Below are 19,752 nucleotides of genomic sequence, written 5' to 3' on the forward strand. Positions count from 1 at the left end.
TCATTCAAATAATTTCTATTAAACGTCCATCAATACTTGATCTAGGTTAAGTCATTTTCACAATAAAACTCAAAATACCTAATTCTTATTTAACACTTTTTTCAATAAAGATGGAAATGGAACATGGTGTATACCATGCACTCCTGAGGTTAAGATTCGAGACGTATGCCTCGTCAATCTTAACTCTCGCCATCATTTAAAATTGTCAATGCAGTTTCTTCAAACCCTTTCTCAATCAAATTCAAAACATCTAATCTTTATTAAACACTTTTTTTCAAATAAGATGGAAATGGAACGTGGTGTATACCGCGCACTTCTGAGACTAGGATTCGAGATGTATATCTCGCTCATCCAAGTTCTCGCCATCATTCAAAACACCTCAAACCAATCAATTTCTTTTCTCGCCGCCGTGCGATTGATCTCTTAAACCTTTTCACAAACGAAAGGTACTTTGTTTCAAAACAATGCAAGGCAATGTTTTTCCACCTGTTTTGGGTAGTCCAACAATGTTTTCGTCGATTTGACACAAAGTAGCTTTCGCTAAAATCGACCAACAAACAAACATTTTTCTACCCAGAACTACGTAAGCCTTGATTTCTCTTTTGAGATACGTAGGAGCAGGATTCGTAAATCTTGTCAGGCCCACTAATAAAAAACTTAGGTTTAGTCCTTCGTCAAAGAACCAAAAACATTTTCCTTTCTTTTATTCTTTCTTTCCCACATAATAACTTGAAAAGCCTAACATTTCAAACTAACACTAATGTACACAACTGACCTAATGGTTCCCGTTGAGTACAACGGACATGAGGGGTGCTAATACCTTCCCCTTGCGTAATCGACTCCCGAACCCTGATATTGGTTGCGATGACCATATCTTATCCTTTCTTTTGTCTTGGGTTTTATCGATATTTCCCCTTTCCTTTTTAGGAATAAATAAAGTTCGGTGGCGACTCTGTTCAGTCCATCATTGCGAGCGTGCGGTCGCGCTTCGCTTTGAAGTCGTATCCCCACATTTTTCCGAGGTGCGACACATTCATTTTTAGGTCATTTAACATTAGATACATTGCATTTCATCATGTCAATCAGAATTAGATCCAAGAAACTTTATTTAAAAATAAAAAATAAAATAATAATAATAATAATAATAAATAAATAAATAAAAGAAAAAATCTCAGACTTGGACCTCTCTCAAAAGCCCACTAAGCTACCAATATTAGGCTATAAATACTAGAGTTTAAGTGAAACAAATATTCATTCTATTCCTATTACCCTGAGGAAAAAGATAGTGAGAGAAGAGCTAACAGAGTTCAGAGCAGCCTCCAAACCCTGAAGGGAACTCAACTGCACATAATCACCTCTGCCTCACATAAACCCTAAAGATTGTTTTGTAAACCTCACGGGTGCAACTCAATTTCAATCAAGCTCTCCAATTAGGTTTGCCCTATATCCATCATCTTTATGCCTTTAATTTGAATGCTCTAAATGTATGAGGTATTATGGATGAATTTGATACCCTTTGATGCATGTCTTTTTTTGTGAATTTTAATGGCATGATTCATGTGGTTACATTTTGATTTGGGAGCAACCCTTGATTACCCTATTTTTTTTGTCTCTAACCTGTTTGTTGAGTTTTTGTGAGGGCTCACATGACTTTTGCAGGGATAACTTGCGTGATTTTCCACTTTATTTGTGGGATACCCCCTAGAGGTTTCATTCCGATTACCTGTACTGACTCACTTTCTTTGATGGTGTTTAGCTTGGAAGGATCCCTGGGTTTCCCATTCCTCTAACAGCTGTTACTTCGGATCTTTATCCGCGTGGTACTTTTACATTTTTCCCGCATTTTACTGATTTCCTAGCTGGAAGACCTCGATAGGAGGCAATGTTTTTATGTGTTTTTTTTTACAGGTTCCTTCGTCAAGGACTGCCTTTTTGCATGAGTTCACCAAACCCTAACCCTTCATTGATTTTTCTTCTCCTAAACACACATTTACTCCTTCTACTACAGGTGAGTAAGTCTCCAAAGGTCGAGCATCCGGTAGATTGCGTAGTAATGTCGTTCGTCCAAAACCCACTCCATAACCCCGTAGTTAGCCGAACTACGGCTTGCTCTGATTCTCATTCCAGATGAGATACGTAGGCATAAGACGCGATGTCTTAGCGAGCACACATCCCCCCAACCCATAGGTCAGCCGAGCTACAAAGACTCTGATTCTCATATTCAGATGAGATACGTATGCAGTGGATGCGACATCCGCGCGAGTCATTTTCATTTAACCTTTTTTTTTGGTAAACAGCACAAGATAAACTCACACCCTTTAGACAAGAACTACAAAAGTGGATCCCGTAGAGTACTACGGATGCGTAGGGGTGCTAATACCTTCCCTTCGCATAACCGACTCCCGAACCCAAGATTTGGTTGCGAGACCCCGTCTTGTCCTTTCCTTTTTCAGGTTTACTTCGAGGGTTTCCTTTCCCTCCTTTGGGACGAATAACGCACGGTGGCGACTCTTCTGTCATTTTCTTTCGCCGGTTGTTTTTTCGCGCACTGTATTTTTTCAGGTTGCTACAACTGGCGACTCTGCTGGGGACACTAAGAAGTTGACCTCTTGCTGGTCCATCTTCCCTAAGCGAGTCCCTCCTAGCTTGTATGATTTCTTGTTTATTGGGTGTTCATGCTTTTGTACATTTATTTGCTTACCTGCTTGCATGCATCTGTTGTATCTGTTGGATCTGTTTGTTTGTTTGTTGGGATGGGGTGTTCTATGAGAGATAAGCCCATTACCCAGGCTTGAGTGTACACACAGGTTTTAGAGTGGATAATCATGACGCTTGCGTGGCGTGTTGCTACGTTAAGTCGTTCGTGAAGAACCACACCCAGACGAGGTTTCTTTTGGATATATTATGTCTTACGGGTGTTCCGTAACGGCAGGATGTTCCTCTAGAAATCATCGACTCTGGTGACCATTTCCTGAGAACTCAGTCGAGGCCTCTCCTCCGAGACGTGATTATGTTAACTCTGGTGGGCGCATTCTCGCTGCTCAATCCGAGGATCCCGAGACTGGGAACTTGCTATTAGGATGTCCTGTTGAGGGGAGTCAATGGAGGTCTTTTGTCCCGTAATAATACCAAACCTTCAGTGGTAAACGTATTATTCGCGACTGAAGGGCTGAAGCTGACGAACTTCTGTTCTTAGAACCTACCAGTGAGGGGCGGGCTAAATTCAGGAAACCTTAACCTCTGACCAACCCGGTTTTCTGGAGCAGAGATCTGATCTTATATTATATTCTTCAGTGGGTTTCTCTTTAGACAGTGCAACTTGACAGATGTTCAAGCAGATACACATCACTGCATTCCCATGTCACTGCATTACATCATCATTTTGCATTCATATCATTCAACCAGAGACATTGGATGATCCTCCAGCTGGAGAGGCTAATGGTCCCAATGGACCAGGGCCTATCCCGATCCCACATGTCAACCTTGATCAACAGCTCGTCCATGATGATCAGGCCGATCAATTCCCCCTACTTCAGGAAGTCTTTGGCATGGGCCATGGCATGGACCCCATGTTTAGAAGATTAGAGGAGAGGCTGAAAGCTGTGGAAGGACAAAATCCTCTGGGAGTAGATGTTGCTGACTTGGGGCTGGTCCCAGGTGTGAGAGTACCACCGAAATTCAAAGTCCCGGTCTTTGACAAATACAATGGCAGCTCTTGCCCCAAAACTCACGTGCAAGCCTATTTCCGTAAAATGGTTGCATACTCTGATGACGAGAAGCTACTTATGTACTTCTTCCAGGATAGCCTAGTTGGGGCATCCTTGGAATGGTATATGAGGCTGGACAGAGCCCATATCCGCTGCTGGAGGGATTTGGCGGAGGCTTTCGTAAGGCAGTATCAGTATAATGCAGACATGGCTCCGGACAGAACTCAACTTCAGAATCTGTCTCTTAAAAGCAATGAGTGCTTCAGGGAATACGCTCAACGCTGGAGGGAGATAGCTTCCCGTGTTCAGCCTCCTATGTTGGAAAAGGAAATGGCCAACATGTTCATGAATACGCTGCCTGGACCTTATCTGGAGCGTCTGGTGGGGTGCAATGCCTCCAACTTTGCTGATGTGGTCTCTACCGGAGAGAGGGTGGAGAATTACCTGAAGACCTGCAAGATCCAAAATGGAGTTGGATCTTCATCAGGGGTAAAAAAGTCGTTCATTGGAGGGCATAAGCAGAGAGGGGGGGGGGAGTGAATTCTTTGACTTCTTATGAGAACAGGGATAACCGGAGGAATAACTTTAAGAACTATCATCAGCAACCATATGTTGCGGCTGTGACCATTCCAGCTGCAGCACCACTACAACAACAACAACCACAACTTCAACCAACTCAGTACCAACAACAACAACAACCGGGTAACAGACCCGCCTATCAACAGAGGCAAAGGATGATGGACCGGCGTTTCAACACCCTTCCAATGTTGTATGCTCAGTTGCTTTCTAGTCTTCAACAACTACAACTTGTGCAATTGCGCACTCTGGCTCCTCCTGTTGGTAGACTTCCGGTGGGTTACGACGCCAACGCTAGGTGTAGCTTCCACTCTAGGGCACCTGGCCATAACATTGAGAACTGCAAAGCTTTTAAGCACATAGTTCAGGACCTCATAGATTCAAAAGCCATCAACCTTGCACCGGCTCCTAATGTCGTCAACAATCCCATGCCGCAGCATGGTGGTGCAAACATTAATATGATGGAAGGAAAAGCCAAGTCCATTAAGGATGTGTTGAAGTTGAAGACTCCATTGTTGGATATCAAAGGATGCTTGCTGAAGGCCGATGTTTTCCCCGGTTGTGGGAAGGATTGTTTGGATTGTGCCACTCAGAGTGGAGGTTGTTTGAAGCTACAGCAGGGTATCCAGGCCTTGCTCGACAAAGGTATCCTCCAGGTTGAAGATTTGTCTGTCCAAGAGTCTGTGGAAGGGAAAGTAGAAGAAGGGTTTGAAGATGCTACTAATGAATTCGCAGATGTTGTTCCTACTGATTCTGTAATCCATGATGATGTATTTATTTTTTCCAATGTGGTTGATCCTGATGTAATTGAACTTGATTCCGATGTTTCGGATGCTTGCATTTCAATGAATGAGATTTCTGAGTACGACTGTGATATTGCTACTATCACTATTTTCTACCCAACTAATCAGATCAGTGTGCCAGAAGCGCAACCCGTGCCACCAGTGCGACAATCTACTATGACCATCACAACCCCTGGTCCTTTACCTTTCACCAGTGAAAGGGCCATTCCGTGGCATTATGGGGGGAGCGTATACACGCACGATCATAGGGTGGAACGGCCACTGAAAGTAGAAGAAGGTCAGAAGCCTGAACTTGACGGTTTCGCAGTGGATAATGTTGGTGGAATCGGGCGATTCACCAGGAGTGGTAGATTGTTCTCACCACCGGTTACCCAAGCTGATAATGCTGATGCTGTGGCGAAAGCCAAAGGCAAGCAAGTCGTGAATGAGGGTACCTCTGCACCCCAGGATAGTTCTGAGCCCACTTTTGCAAAGGATGTGGACGAGCTTCTGAGAATCATAAAGAAAAGCGATTACAAGGTAGTCGATCAGTTGATTCAGACTCCGTCCAAGATATCCATTCTCTCACTCCCGTTGTGTTCGGAGGCACACAGGGAGGCGCTTCTGAAGGTTCTTAATGCTGCCTATGTACCTCAAGAAATCTCGGTAAACCAACTAGAAGGGATCGTCGCCAATGTGCATGCAAGCAACGGGTTGGGTCTTACCGATTCTGACTTGACACCAGCCGGACGCAATCATAACAAGGCTCTGCACATCTCGATGGAATGCAGAGACACCGTGTTATCGCATGTTCTGGTGGATACAGGCTCCTCTCTCAATGTGCTACCCAAGAGAGCCCTGTCGAGGTTAGAAGTAGAGGGTTTGGTCTTGAAACCTTCAGATCTTATTGTGAGAGCCTTCGATGGTTCTAAGAGATCGGTGTTTGGAGAGGTAGAATTGCCAATTCTGATTGGATCACAAACCTTCAACACTGTCTTCTACGTGATGGATATCAGTCCTTCCTACAGTTGCTTGTTGGGTCGTCCTTGGATCCATAATGCTGGGGCAGTCTCTTCAACTCTACATCAGAAGATTAAGTTTCCGGTCAACGGACGAATTATCACCGTCTGTGGTGAGGAGGACATCCTGGTCAGTAACCTGTCTACATTCAAGTATGTAGAAGTAGAAGGTGAAATTCATGAGACTCTGTGTCAGGCTTTTGAGTCAGTTCAAATCAAGGATGCAGCTCCGGTGGAAGAGGTTAAAGCGGGTGCCTCTATCTCATCCTTTAAGCAGGCACATGCCGTGGTGGATTCAGGTGCTGCTCCCAGTTGGGGGCGTCTGTTGGAATTACCAATGAAAGATGACAAGTTCGGGATTGGGTACCAGCCAGCTCTGACTTCTACAACTTCAACACTTCAGACTCATCAGGGGCCGATTACTTTCTCCAGCGCTGGCATCTTTCAGTATGGCCAGGTATCAACAATCAATGAAGAGGGTGGGGATAATGATTGTGACATCGACAACTGGGTGCGTCCGAGGATCCCGGGTGAAGTCATCAACAATTGGTCTTCTGAGGAGATTGTCCAAGTCACTTTTCTGAAGGAGTAATTTTCTTTGTTTATTCATGCATGTCCAAGTCTTACGTTCCGCCCAGGGCGTAATGACTCATTGTAGGGCTCATCTATGTGACACTTGCATTTTTTATCATAAATAAAGAACGTCTTTTTGCATTCAAATATTTCGTTCCCTGTCTTTCTATTTTTGCAGTTTTTCAAAATAAAAAAATGGCAATGTTTTGTTTAGTTCCCACTTTTTTCTTTCACACTCATAAGCACATACCATCACTCATGCAGATGCACGTCACCGGATCCTATTGATAACGGTTCTGCTATGGCTCGCTTCGACTTTGAAAATCCAATCTTTCAAGCTGAAAAAGAGGGTGATGAAGACTGTGAACTCCCTGAAGAACTTGCCAGGTTCTTAAAACAGGAAGAAAGGGTCATTCAACCGTATCAAGAGCCTACTGAAGTGATTAATCTCGGCCCCGAGGACGCCAAGAGAGAAATCAAGATATGGGCTGCTTTGGGAGATGATGTGAAGAAAGGGCTGATTGAATTGCTGCAAGAATACGTTGACATCTTCGCCTGGTCTTATCAGGACATGCCCGGGCTGGACATAGACATCGTGGTACACCGCTTGCCTCTCAAAGAAGGTTGTCCTCCGGTCAAGCAGAAGCTCAGAAGAACAAGACCAGAGATGGTTGTCAAGATAAAGGAAGAAGTGCAAAAGCAGTTGGATGCAGGGTTTCTAGCAGTCACCAATTATCCGCCATGGGTTGCAAACATCGTCCCAGTACCTAAGAAGGATGGAAATGTACGGATGTGTGTCGACTACCGGGATCTGAACAGAGCTAGCCCTAAAGATGATTTCCCATTACCTCACATCGACATTTTGGTGGATAATACAGCTCAGTTCTCGGTATTCTCCTTCATGGATGGCTTTTCTGGCTATAACCAAATCAAGATGGTACCAGAGTACATGGAAAAGACAACTTTCATAACCCCATGGGGCACCTTCTACTACAAGGTGATGCCGTTTGGTCTGAAAAATGCCGGAGCAACATATCAACGAGCTATGGTGACTCTGTTCCATGATATGATTCATCATGAAATCGAGGTTTATATGGACGATATGATTGCCAAATCTCAGACAGAAGAAGAACATTTGGTGAATCTGCAGAAATTGTTTGAACGGTTAAGGAAATTCAAACTGAGACTTAATCCGAATAAGTGCACTTTCGGGGCGAGATCGGGAAAATTGCTGGGTTTTATTGTTAGCGGAAAAGGGATTAAGGTGGATCCGGCCAAAGTGAAAGCGATATAGGAAATGCCTGAGCCAAGAACAGAGAAACAAGTCCGTGGTTTCTTAGGGAGGTTGAACTACATTGCAAGGTTCATCTCTCACCTAACAGCCACGTGTGAGCCAATTTTCAAATTGCTGAGGAAAGATCAGGCTATCAAGTGGAATGAAGATTGTCAAAGGGCTTTCGAGAAGATAAAAGAGTATTTGCAGAATCCTCTTATCCTTATGCCTCCAGTCCCAGGGAGACCGCTGATTATGTACTTGACAATTCTATGGGTTGTGTTCTCGGTCAACACGACGAGACAGGTAGGAAAGAACATGCCATCTACTACTTGAGTAAGAAGTTCACAGATTGCGAGTCGAGATACTCAATGCTTGAGAAGACATGTTGTGCACTTGCATGGGTTGCTAAGCGATTGAGACAATACATGCTGTCTCACACAACCCTACTGATCTCCAAGATGGATCCAGTCAAATACATATTCGAGAAGCCAGCTCTCACCGGAAGGGTGGCTCGTTGGCAAATGGTACTGACAGAGTACGATATCCAGTATACATCCCAGAAAGCCATCAAAGGGAGTATTCTGTCAGACTATCTTGCTCAGCAGCCGATTGATGATTATGAGCCGATGAAGTTTGATTTTCCAGATGAAGACATCATGTTCCTCAAGATGAAAGACTGTGAAGAGCCAGTTGTTGAGGAGGGACCTGATCCAAACGAAAAGTGGACTTTGTTGTTTGATGGGGCTGTCAATGCTAGAGGAAGTGGAATTGGCGCTGTCATTACTACTCCGAAAGGTGCCCACATGCCTTTCACCGCTCGTTTGACTTTGGAGTGCACAAATAATGAAGCTGAGTACGAGGCCTGTATCTTGGGTATTGAGCAAGCCATTGATCTGAGAATCAAGACTCTGGACATCTTCGGAGATTCAGCTCTGGTGATCAATCAAGTGAATGGTGATTGGAATACTCTCCAGCCCACTCTGGTCCCCTACAGAGATTACACGAGAAGACTGTTGACTTTCTTCACAACAGTAAAATTGTATCATATACCTCGTGATGAGAACCAGATGGTAGACGCAATTGCTACTCTATCCTCCATGATCAAGGTAATTCGTTGGAACCATGCTCCCAGGATCGATGTGATGCGCCTTGACATGGCCGCGTATGTGTTTGCTGCTGAACTGGTAGTCGATGACAAACCCTGGTATCACGATATCAAGTGCTTTCTGAAGAATCAAGAGTACCCTGCAGGGGCATCCAATAATGACAGAAAGACTTTGAGAAGATTGGCAGGCAGTTTCTTCTTGAACAAAGATGATGTGCTGTATAAGAGGAACTTTGACATGGTTTTGCTCAGATGCGTGGACAGACACGAGGCGGACATGTTAATGCAGGAAGTTCATGAAGGTTCCTTCGGTACTCATGCCGGCGGACATGCAATGGCTAAGAAATTGTTGAGAGCGGGTTATTATTGGATGACCATGGAATCAAATTGCTTCAAATATGCTCGGAAGTGTCATAAATGCCAGATTTATGCTGATAAGGTGCATGTGCCGCCAAATCCTCTGAATGTGATGACTTCGCCGTGGCCGTTTGCTATGTGGGGCATTGACATGACTGGAAAGATTGAGTCGACTGCTTCCAATGGGCATCGCTTCATCCTTGTTGCCATCGACTATTTCACCAAGTGGGTCGAAGCAGCGTCGTTCGCGAATGTCACCAGACATGTGGTTGCCCGTTTCATCAAGAAAGAAATCATTTGTCGCTATGGGATTCCCGAAAGAATCATTACTGATAATGGTTCTAATCTCAACAACAAAATGATGAAGGAGTTGTGTCAGAACTTCAACATTCAGCATCACAATTCTTCCCCTTACCGCCCTAAGATGAACGACGCTGTTGAGGCGGCAAATAAGAACATAAAGAAGATTGTGCAGAAGATGGTCGTCACGTACAGAGATTGGCACGAGATGCTACCCTTCGCCTTGCATGGGTACCGTACTTTAGTACGTACGTCGATTGGGGCAACCCCTTACTCCCTGGTGTATGGTATGGAAGCAGTCCTACCTGTTGAAGTGGAGATTCCTTCTCTAAGAGTCCTGTTGGATGTCAAGTTAGACAAAGCCAAATGGATTCGGACAAGGTTCAATGAGTTGAGTCTTATCGAAGAGAAGCGAATGGCAGCCATTTGTCATGGGCAGTTGTATCAGAGTCGGATGAAGAGAGCCTTTGATCAGAAAGTGCGTCCTCGTTGTTTCCAAGTCGGAGATTTAGTGTTGAAAAGGATTCTTCCTCCTCAGACAGATCACATGGGCAAGTGGACTCCTAACTATGATGGACCGTATATTGTCACCAAGGTTTTTGATGGTGGGGCCTTAATGCTTGCAACTATGGATGGTGAAAACTTCACTTCCCCTGTGAACTCAGACGCAGTTAAAAAAATACTTCGCATAAAATAGACCCGCTGGATAGTAAAAAGAATAGTCCAGGAAAAAATGGGCATCCCGACGAACCAAGAAAATGAAAAGGTTCGGGCAAAAATTAGGGATTAAAAATGAAAAGATCGTACACCCGGTAAGTTGAAAACCTGAAAAGGCAACTTAGGCAAAAATGGGTATCCCGGTGGATTGAAAACCCGAAAAGGGCGATCCAGACAAAAGTTAGGGATTAAGCGAATGACTGCGTTCTGAGTTAGTTCTGAATCTCATCTCATGTCGATGACTGGAAATTTTCGAAAGGTAGGAAACAGTCCAATCACCTTTTCAGAAGGCTGATCATCTGGAGGATCTTGAAGACGGGCAAGTCATAGCAGAATTGGAACCCAATAGAAATCCATTTCACATTGCCATTAGATTAATTTCTGTTTTTATCTTTTGTGCGATTACCTCTTTCCAGGGATTGCTTCCTGATGTAAATGCCTATTCAGAGGCCATTCAATCAATAAAATCATGTTATTCAGTATATCTCTGTTTTCATTTTCATTTTACTGTTTTGTTTGCAAAAATGACGTCTGAATTTTTGATAAACATTGCATCATGACACATAAGGGCTTTACAGGTACATGCTTAATAAACATTTAAAATTGCTGTAAATTTTAAGTGCTTTGGATCGTCTATTAAGAACAGATACCCTCGGGGCATTTCCTTAAAATCCCCTGCAGATGATCGTGAATATCTTCCCCAGTGAAGTCGCCAACAGACGAATCCGGTGTCTTATCCCTGCAGAGCTGATCAGAGTGTTGGATTCTTCAATCCCCAGCAGGTTCTCACCACTGTACTTCCCCAAGCGTTTGTTTCAGGACATACACTCCCCAGTAGAGTTGACAGTGCCAGACTATATATCCCCAACGGAGTTGACAATGCCAGACTGTATCTTCCCAGCAGAAGTGGCTGCTCCTTAGAGTTCGAGGCCAGATCGATAATCCCAATGCCAGATCCATGGTTTCTTTCCTTGAAGCAGAACCTCGGTACCGTATCAGTGTTTGCTTCCCCTGCTGAGTCGTCTCTCGCAGATCGTGGTTGCCAGAACCACTATCGCTTTCCCCAACAGCAGGTTTTCAGTGTCGTTCTCTCCCCAGTCTGAATCTCGGCATTTCGTCATTGCTAGAACACTGTGTGGCGGGTCATTTCCCCACATAATTCTTTGCGCTGTGCATCTCCAGTAGCCTTGCCAGGGTCCAGAAGATGGTGATCATTTCCCCAGCAGATCCCCTTGCCTCAGCTTGGCATTCTACCCAGCATTTCGCATCCCTGCATGTAGAATCATATTGCATTGCATCCTTCCAAATCGCGTAGCATTTCCATTTTCATGGAGCATTACGCCATTGAAAAATTCAAACATACGCATGTAAGCATAAAACATTCTCGGTATCCCAAGTGATAAGCTAGAAGTTGTTTCCAGTACTCAGACTGAAGATTGTTCATGACTTACCTTTGTTATCCCCAGCAAGTGTAATTGGCCCATGCGCCGCCTCTATTATCTTTCCCTATTTCTGCCGATGCTGACAGGCATGAAGTTTTTCCAGTATTCAGACCGAAGTGGCATTCAGGCCAATTTTCCGGTATTCAGACCGAAGTGGCATTCAGGTCAATTTCCGATATTCAGATCGAAGTGGCGTTCAGGCCAGTTTCCGGTATTCAGACCGAAGTGGCGTTCAGGCCAGTTTTTCGATGTTCAGATCAAAGAAGTTTCTGACGTTCAGGTCGATGCAACTTGTGGCATTCAGGTCAATTTTTCGATGTTCAGATCGAAGAAGTTTCCGACGTTCAGGTCGATGCAACTTGTGGCATTCAAGCCAATTTTCCGATGTTCAGATCGAAGAAGTTTCCGACGTTCAGATCGACGCAACTTGTGGCATTCAGGCCAGCCTCTCGGTGTTCAGACCGATATTAATAATCTCATATCTCCCGATGTTCAGATCGAAGTCATTTCCAGTATTCAGACTGATGAGCGGCATTTAGGCCATGGTTATTTCTGTGTTACCATTTATTTTGGTATCCAAGTTAACATTCTTTTTCGGTATTCAGACTGACTCTCACCGTACTAGACGGATTCTTCTTTCAAGACCACCTCTTTGCCGATTCTGACAGACATTGTTACTTCACTTCACTTCAGTGCAAATTTTTGGGCTTTTATTGTATTCAATCCCTTGATACCTCGAAAGCACGAAAGCCACTGCTATCTTCTTTTCAGGTCTCCAGTTGATTGAATAGGGGCAGCTGTAATACCCCAAAATTTACCCTTCATTTTTCCTGGAAGCATACGCTTTACACCTCATGCATGCATTCATTTTTAGGTCATTTAACATTAGATACATTGCATTTCATCATGTCAATCAGAATTAGATCCAAGAAACTTTATTTAAAAAAAAAATAATAATAATAAATAAATAAATAAAAAAAAAAAAAATCTCAGACTTGGACCTCTCTCAAAAGCCCACTAAGCTACCAATATTAGACTATAAATACTAGAGTTTCAGTGAAACAAATATTCATTCTATTCCTATTACCCTGAGGAAAAAGATAGTGAGAGAAGAGCTAACAGAGTTCAGAGCAGCCTCTAAACCCTGAAGGGAACTCAACTGCACAGAATCACCTTTGCCTCACATAAACCCTAAAGATTGTTTTGTAAACCTCACGGGTGCAACTCAATTTCAATCAAGCTCTCCAATTAGGTTTGCCCTATATCCATCATCTTTATGCCTTTAATTTGAATGCTCTAAATATATGAGGTATTATGGGTGAATTTGATACCCTTTGATGCATGTCTTTTTTTGTGAATTTTAATGGCATGATTCATGTGGTTACATTTTGATTTGGGGGCAACCCTTGATTACCCTATTTTTTTTGTCTCTAACCTGTTTGTTGAGTTTTTGTGAGGGCTCACATGACTTTTGCAGGGATAACTTGCGTGGTTTTCCACTTTATTTGTGGGATACCCCCTGGAGGTTTCATTCCGATTACCTGTACTGACTCACTTTCTTTGATGGTGTTTAGCTTGGAAGGATCCCTGGGTTTCCCATTCCTCTAACTGTTGTTACTTCGGATCTTTATCCGCGTGGTACTTTTACATTTTTCCCGCATTTTACTGCTTTCCTAGCTGGAAGACCTCGATAGGAGGCAATGTTTTTGTGTTTTTTTTACAGGTTCCTTCGTCAAGGACTGCCTTTTTGCATGAGTTCACCAAACCCTAACCCTTCATTGATTTTTCTTCTCCTAAACACACGTTTACTCCTTCTACTACAGGTGAGTAAGTCTCCAAAGGTCGAGCATCCGGTAGATTGCGTAGTAACGTCGTTCGTCCAAAACCCATTCCATAACCCCGTAGTTAGCCGAACTACGGCTTGCTTTGATTCTCATTCCAGATGAGATACGTAGGCATAAGACGCGATGTCTTAGCGAGCACACATCCCCCCAACCCATAGGTCAGCCGAGCTACGAAGACTCTGATTCTCATATTCAGATGAGATACGTATGCAGTGGATGCGACATCCGCGCGAGTCATTTTCATTTAACCTTTTTTTTTGGTAAACAGCACAAGATAAACTCACACCCTTTAGACAAGAACTACAAAAGTGGATCCCGTAGAGTACTACGGATGCGTAGGGGTGCTAATACCTTCCCTTCGCATAACCGACTCCCGAACCCAAGATTTGGTTGCGAGACCCCGTCTTGTCCTTTCCTTTTTCAGGTTTACTTCGAGCGTTTCCTTTCCCTCCTTTGGGACGAATAACGCACGGTGGCGACTCTTCTGTCATTTTCTTTCGCCGGTTGTTTTTTCGCGCACTGTATTTTTCAGGTTGCTACAAGCGTGTGTTGATATGACATGATACGATTTTTCATAAACCTTTTTTCCACTGTGCACCACCCCACCTCAAAATCCAAATGATCGTATTATGTGTATTGAGTTACTTTTAAAATCAAGTCAATTTATTCAAGTTTACTTGAAACCAGGATGCCCTATACCACTTATATCACTAGAGTGGACGACTCATTCAACAATAAAATCCGAGACTTGGCCGGATCATTTTATGGAAAGGATGCAAGAGTTCGAGAAATTGAGCAACATTGAAAGATAATCAATTGCATAAAAATACAATGGGGTACCACCCATAGATTTAGCGAACAACATATATTTTGATTCATTTTAATTTCTTGTTTATCCAGACAAATAAGTGTATGTAGTTATGTATATATATATATATATATATATATATATATATATATATATATATATATATATATATATATATATATATATATATATATATATATATATATATATATATATATATATATATATATATATATATATATATATATAAAGTGTAATATATTTAACATTTGTTTATATTGTGTCTTAATGCATTCTTGATCATCCCCATAACAACATTTGTTCTTTTGTAAAAAAAGGTTCTGTTTTATAGGTTCAGTTTTGGAACCGGTTCAGGAGAAGCTCCAGAGATACATCACGGAATAAGATAATAGGGTGCGGAAGTGGAGATATATCTCAGGAATCAACATGCCAGTTATTGAGTGATCCATATTGATATATGACTTCTATAAATTAAGGTGCTCTTATATTATATTTGAAACAAACTGAAAATGTCTCAAATGTCCTAAATAAATATTGACTGGTATGTCACAAATGTCTCATTCTCCAGCTCTACACCCAGGCGAACGTTTAAGCTCAACGACTTCATCTCCCTTAAATATGTTAAATACGAAATCCATCATATCATACCTTACAGAGACAATTGAAGGATTGTGACGCTCGAGTATCGTTCATCGTCGATTGACAACAGAGAGAAGATTGAGTTCAACAAATTTGAGCTCAAGACACAAGCAGATGTAAGGGCTATGTGGAATATATTTTTTTCCGTTTTAAAACAAAAGCTCCACTCGACACTACGCCAAAAAGGTTTTTTAACAGCGCATCTTAGACAGCGCTTTTAAAAGAAAGCGCTGTCTAAGGTTAAAATAAAAATAAAACACGGAAAATGTTCTAAAAAAATAATGAAAGCGCTGTCTAAGGGGGGGTCTTAGACAGCGCTTTTAGAAAGCGCTGTCTAAGACCCCCCCTTAGACAGCGCTTTTAGAAAGCGCTTTTAAATATAGACCTTAGTCAGCGCTTTTGAGAAAGCGCTGTTTAAAGTCTTTCAATTAAAAAAAAATTAAAACCAAAAGCGCTGTCTAAGGTGGGGGTTTAGAAAGCGCTTTTGGAAAGCGCTGTCTAAGGCATATCTTAGAAAGCGCTTTCCACAAAAGCGCTGTCTAAGGTCTAATTAAAATTAAATTTCAGACTTCTATTTTCGTTCTCAGTTCTTTTTGTTTTCCCTCCTGCGATTAAACCCCTCCAGCGAACCCTAACAGCGAACGAGAATACATTGTAATCATTCGGTTTCAATACCAGAAAGTGTTTGAAGAATCGGTTTCAGAACGTCATTTCTACTGCGGTATGTTCTTCACTTCTGCATTTTTTCATTTCTGATTCAATTCGTCATTTCTACTGCGTTTTGTTCGTCATTTCTTAACATTTTCATTCATTTGGTTTCAGGCATTGCAAGTGTTTGAAGAATATTTCATTTCTGAAAGTGTTTGAAGAATCCTTCATTTCGGTATGTTCTTCATTTAGGGAAATATCAGTATTTGTAAATAACTTCATCAGTATTTTTCATGCTCTGTTATTTTGTTTGGTTCAATGCTTGCTCTTTTTGTTTGTAAAATACACTGTTGATGCTCAATTGCCAACCCTAACTGAATGAGAAATAAAAATTCTTGTTCTTGTCTTTATGTAAGTGCAAGCATCTTTCTTTATCATCTAATATGCAAATATGAATACCTAACAATATCACATTAATTATGAGTACTATTTTTGTTGCATTATTCTACATGTACATCAAGTATTTTGTCCAAATATTTGAATATAAAGTTTAGGCGAGTAATGGGGTCCATTTATGGACTTTTAGATTGAACACATAAGATTTTGGACATGAAACATGGTTTTCCCACATAAAAAGGTAGGTAGGTAGTATTAAATTTCATACATTGTTTTGTTACAGTGTCTGTGTCTACTTGACTTTAAACTCTAAATATCATTTTGGATTTAGATGTTCAATATTGTTCAAACTTCATGTTTCCTTAGTGATTATACTTGAAGATTGAATAGGTAGTTTTTTTTCTTTTTAACTGTGAAAGTGTTGTTCATCTCACTTTCATTCTAAAGGAACAAGATTTCTCCCATAAAATGATTGAACGAACTCTAATATAGTTATAGGTATAGTTATAGGTATATTGTAATAGAAAAAGTTTGATTCTTGTAATATAAAAAATGAAAGTGATGAGGTAATTAAAGTTGGTATATTGGCGTATCGGATACGTTATTGAAGTTTATATTAACAAGTGATTAATATTCCAACAAAGAAAAGAAAGAGATGTTAGTGACTTAGGTAAATTATCCATGGTTTCTTTATTTTTTTTTTCAATTGTTTTGATTATAAGTTATATGTGATAATGCATGATTTCATTATATTTTTGTTTTCAATTGCTTTGATTATAAGTTATATCTGATGATGCATGATTTCTTTATTTTTTTGTTTTCAATTGCTTTGATTATAAGTTATATCTGATAATGCATGATTTCGTTATATTTTTGTTTTCAATTGCTTTGATTATAAGTTATATCTGATAATGCATGATTTCTTTATTTTTTTGTTTTCAATTGCTTTGATTATAAGTTATATTTGATATTTGATGGTTTCCTTGGTTTATTACAGGTTAGACATGGCTGATGACCAACATGAGGAAGTTAGTAAAAAAGTATCCGCGGAAGAAGAAATTCGAAGAGGCATCACAGTAATGAGAAGGGTGGTCCAAGGAAGATCTCGAGGCATCATACTAGATGTCTATTGGAGCAACCAGGGACAGCTTATAGAACCTAATGGGCATACCTTAACTAGTTTTATCGGTGCACTAGTAAGGAATGAAATTCCCATTACATGTGATGATTGGAGAAACAAAGAGCTGAATGAGTCCAAAGAAAAAATTTGGAGTGAGATAAAGGTACAATCATTTGGCCCTTAATTATACGGTATCAATTATGTTTTTTCAATTACCGATACTAACTATCAATCTGTATGTTTTTCTTAGCGATGTTTTAACATCGAAGAAGAAAGAAGAGGTTTTTGTATGAAATTGGCCGGAAAGCTTCTAAGAGGGTTTCAGACATTTTTATCATCCAAGTTCCTTAAGGATGCGGATGGTAATTTGGTGGATGCGGAGCTTCCTAAAAAATATGAAAGTTTGATATCGGCTGAAGAATGGGAAGCTTTCAAATCCAAAAGACAAGACCCGGTTTTTCAAAGAATAAGTGCTACAAATCGGGAAAGAGCATCAAGTCCCGCATATCCGTACCGAAAAGGACGTGTCGGATATGGACGCTTAGAACAATCCATGGTAAGTATTTATAAATTGCGATAACAAATTTGTTCATCATATATTAGTTTTATCTGATCAAATTGTATGACTTAATGTGTAGCTGCAGAAGGAGGAAAGTTCAGAAACATCTCTTCCTGCACATGTTTTGTGGAAGGAAGCCCGTGTGGGCAAATCTGGAGTTCCTCAAGAAGAAGTTTTACACGTATACCAGAAATGTGTAAGTATAACATTTTTTCATTAATTGAATAACATTTTTATACACAAATATTTGACAAGTATACGGTATTCATCTGATTTTTCAGGAGGAGCTATCTCAGTCTTTATCTCCCGATGATACTAAGGGCATACTTAGTCGGGCATTAGATGTCCCTGAGTATTCTGGTCGGGTGAGGGGTAAGGGATTTGGAATCACTCCGACCTCCCTGAGTATTAAAAAAGGAAAGGCTCCTAGTAATCGGGAGCTTCATGCAAGATTGGAAGCCATGCAAGCTGAGCTTGATGCATTGAGGAGAGAAAGAGAGGCTAGCGCCTCAACAGTATACAGAGATGCTTCGGACAAAGACAGTATCAACTGTACCTTTCAGCCGAACATTCCAGAGGTAATTACATATAATTGTCTTAAATTGAACTATTTGCTTAAATTATGTATTTGACATATATACACATTAACGATTTCTTGTTATTATTGGTTTTAGGGCATTTCCCATTGTCAGCTGTATTTGTCGTCACCATACTATCGGATGGTTGGCAAGGGAAAAGTGCATAACGTTAGCGGAGTATTACTCCACACTAGAGAGCTCCCTGCTGGATGTTTGAAGGTATCAGTTGATATTGCAGTTGAGCCGAATGCAGCATTACCATATCCTAGCGATGATTCGGATGCAACAACGGTGCACGAAGCAGTAGGTTCGTTTGTTGCATGGCCGACAAACCTCATATGCGTAGGATATGAGGTATGCTTAAAACTTATGTTAACTTTAATGTGTATATTCAAAGTTTAAAATTTATGCTTAAAATTTTACTTACATATTTTCCTTGGTTATGTTAAATAGACTCCCACAAAATCCAAATCAAAAGATAATGCGATTCCACGGCATACCGAGTCCACGGTTTCAAGAAAAGAGGTAATATACAATTATATGAAATATATTCATGGAAGTTGTTACATTCTTAATTTGATCTAACTATTTATATGACATGTAGCTTCAAGAAAATGAGGTTAGCAATGCCTCCGCACAACAAAAAAAGGAGGTTAGCAACGCCTCCGCACGGGTAAAAAGTTCTGGTGCTAAGAAGACCGTAGCTAGGAAAAAACCTACCACCAAGTATAGGTCGTGCCTCAGGACATTTCTAGAGATGACCGATATACCGACCGGAGGTGTTCGGACTGTACATATGGAGGTAGGGATTTTCGGCTTTGATTACGACCAAATGATTGGTAATGAAGACTTCATGCAAGTTTTTAGTCATGAAGAAATCGGCGTCACCGTTGTCAATACATATATTAGGTAAATCCGGTCTACTTTGTTTTATTAATTAAACAACTTATGTTAATGATGTTTACTTTATGTTAATGATGTTTTTATATTAGGTTTTTGTATGACAAATTGATGCGCCCCAATGGTTTGGACGTGTCATTCGAATTCTTAGCACCCGCGACCGTCAACTTAGGTTTAATCTTAAGTAGACCGGATACCGTGACGGAGTACGTTCTTCGGATCCTCATGGACAATAAAGATGCGGAGAAGTTGTTTTTTATACCGTTTAATACCGGGTTAGCATTTCATTCTAAATTCATCTATTATAATTATTTTCTAAGTTACCATCTAACATTTGCCTAATCATTACAGTGGACATTGGTTGTTGCTCGCAATCAATCCTATC

Source organism: Lathyrus oleraceus, chromosome 4 (assembly GCF_024323335.1).
Source record: "Lathyrus oleraceus cultivar Zhongwan6 chromosome 4, CAAS_Psat_ZW6_1.0, whole genome shotgun sequence".
NCBI classification, from domain to species: Eukaryota; Viridiplantae; Streptophyta; class Magnoliopsida; order Fabales; family Fabaceae; genus Lathyrus; species Lathyrus oleraceus.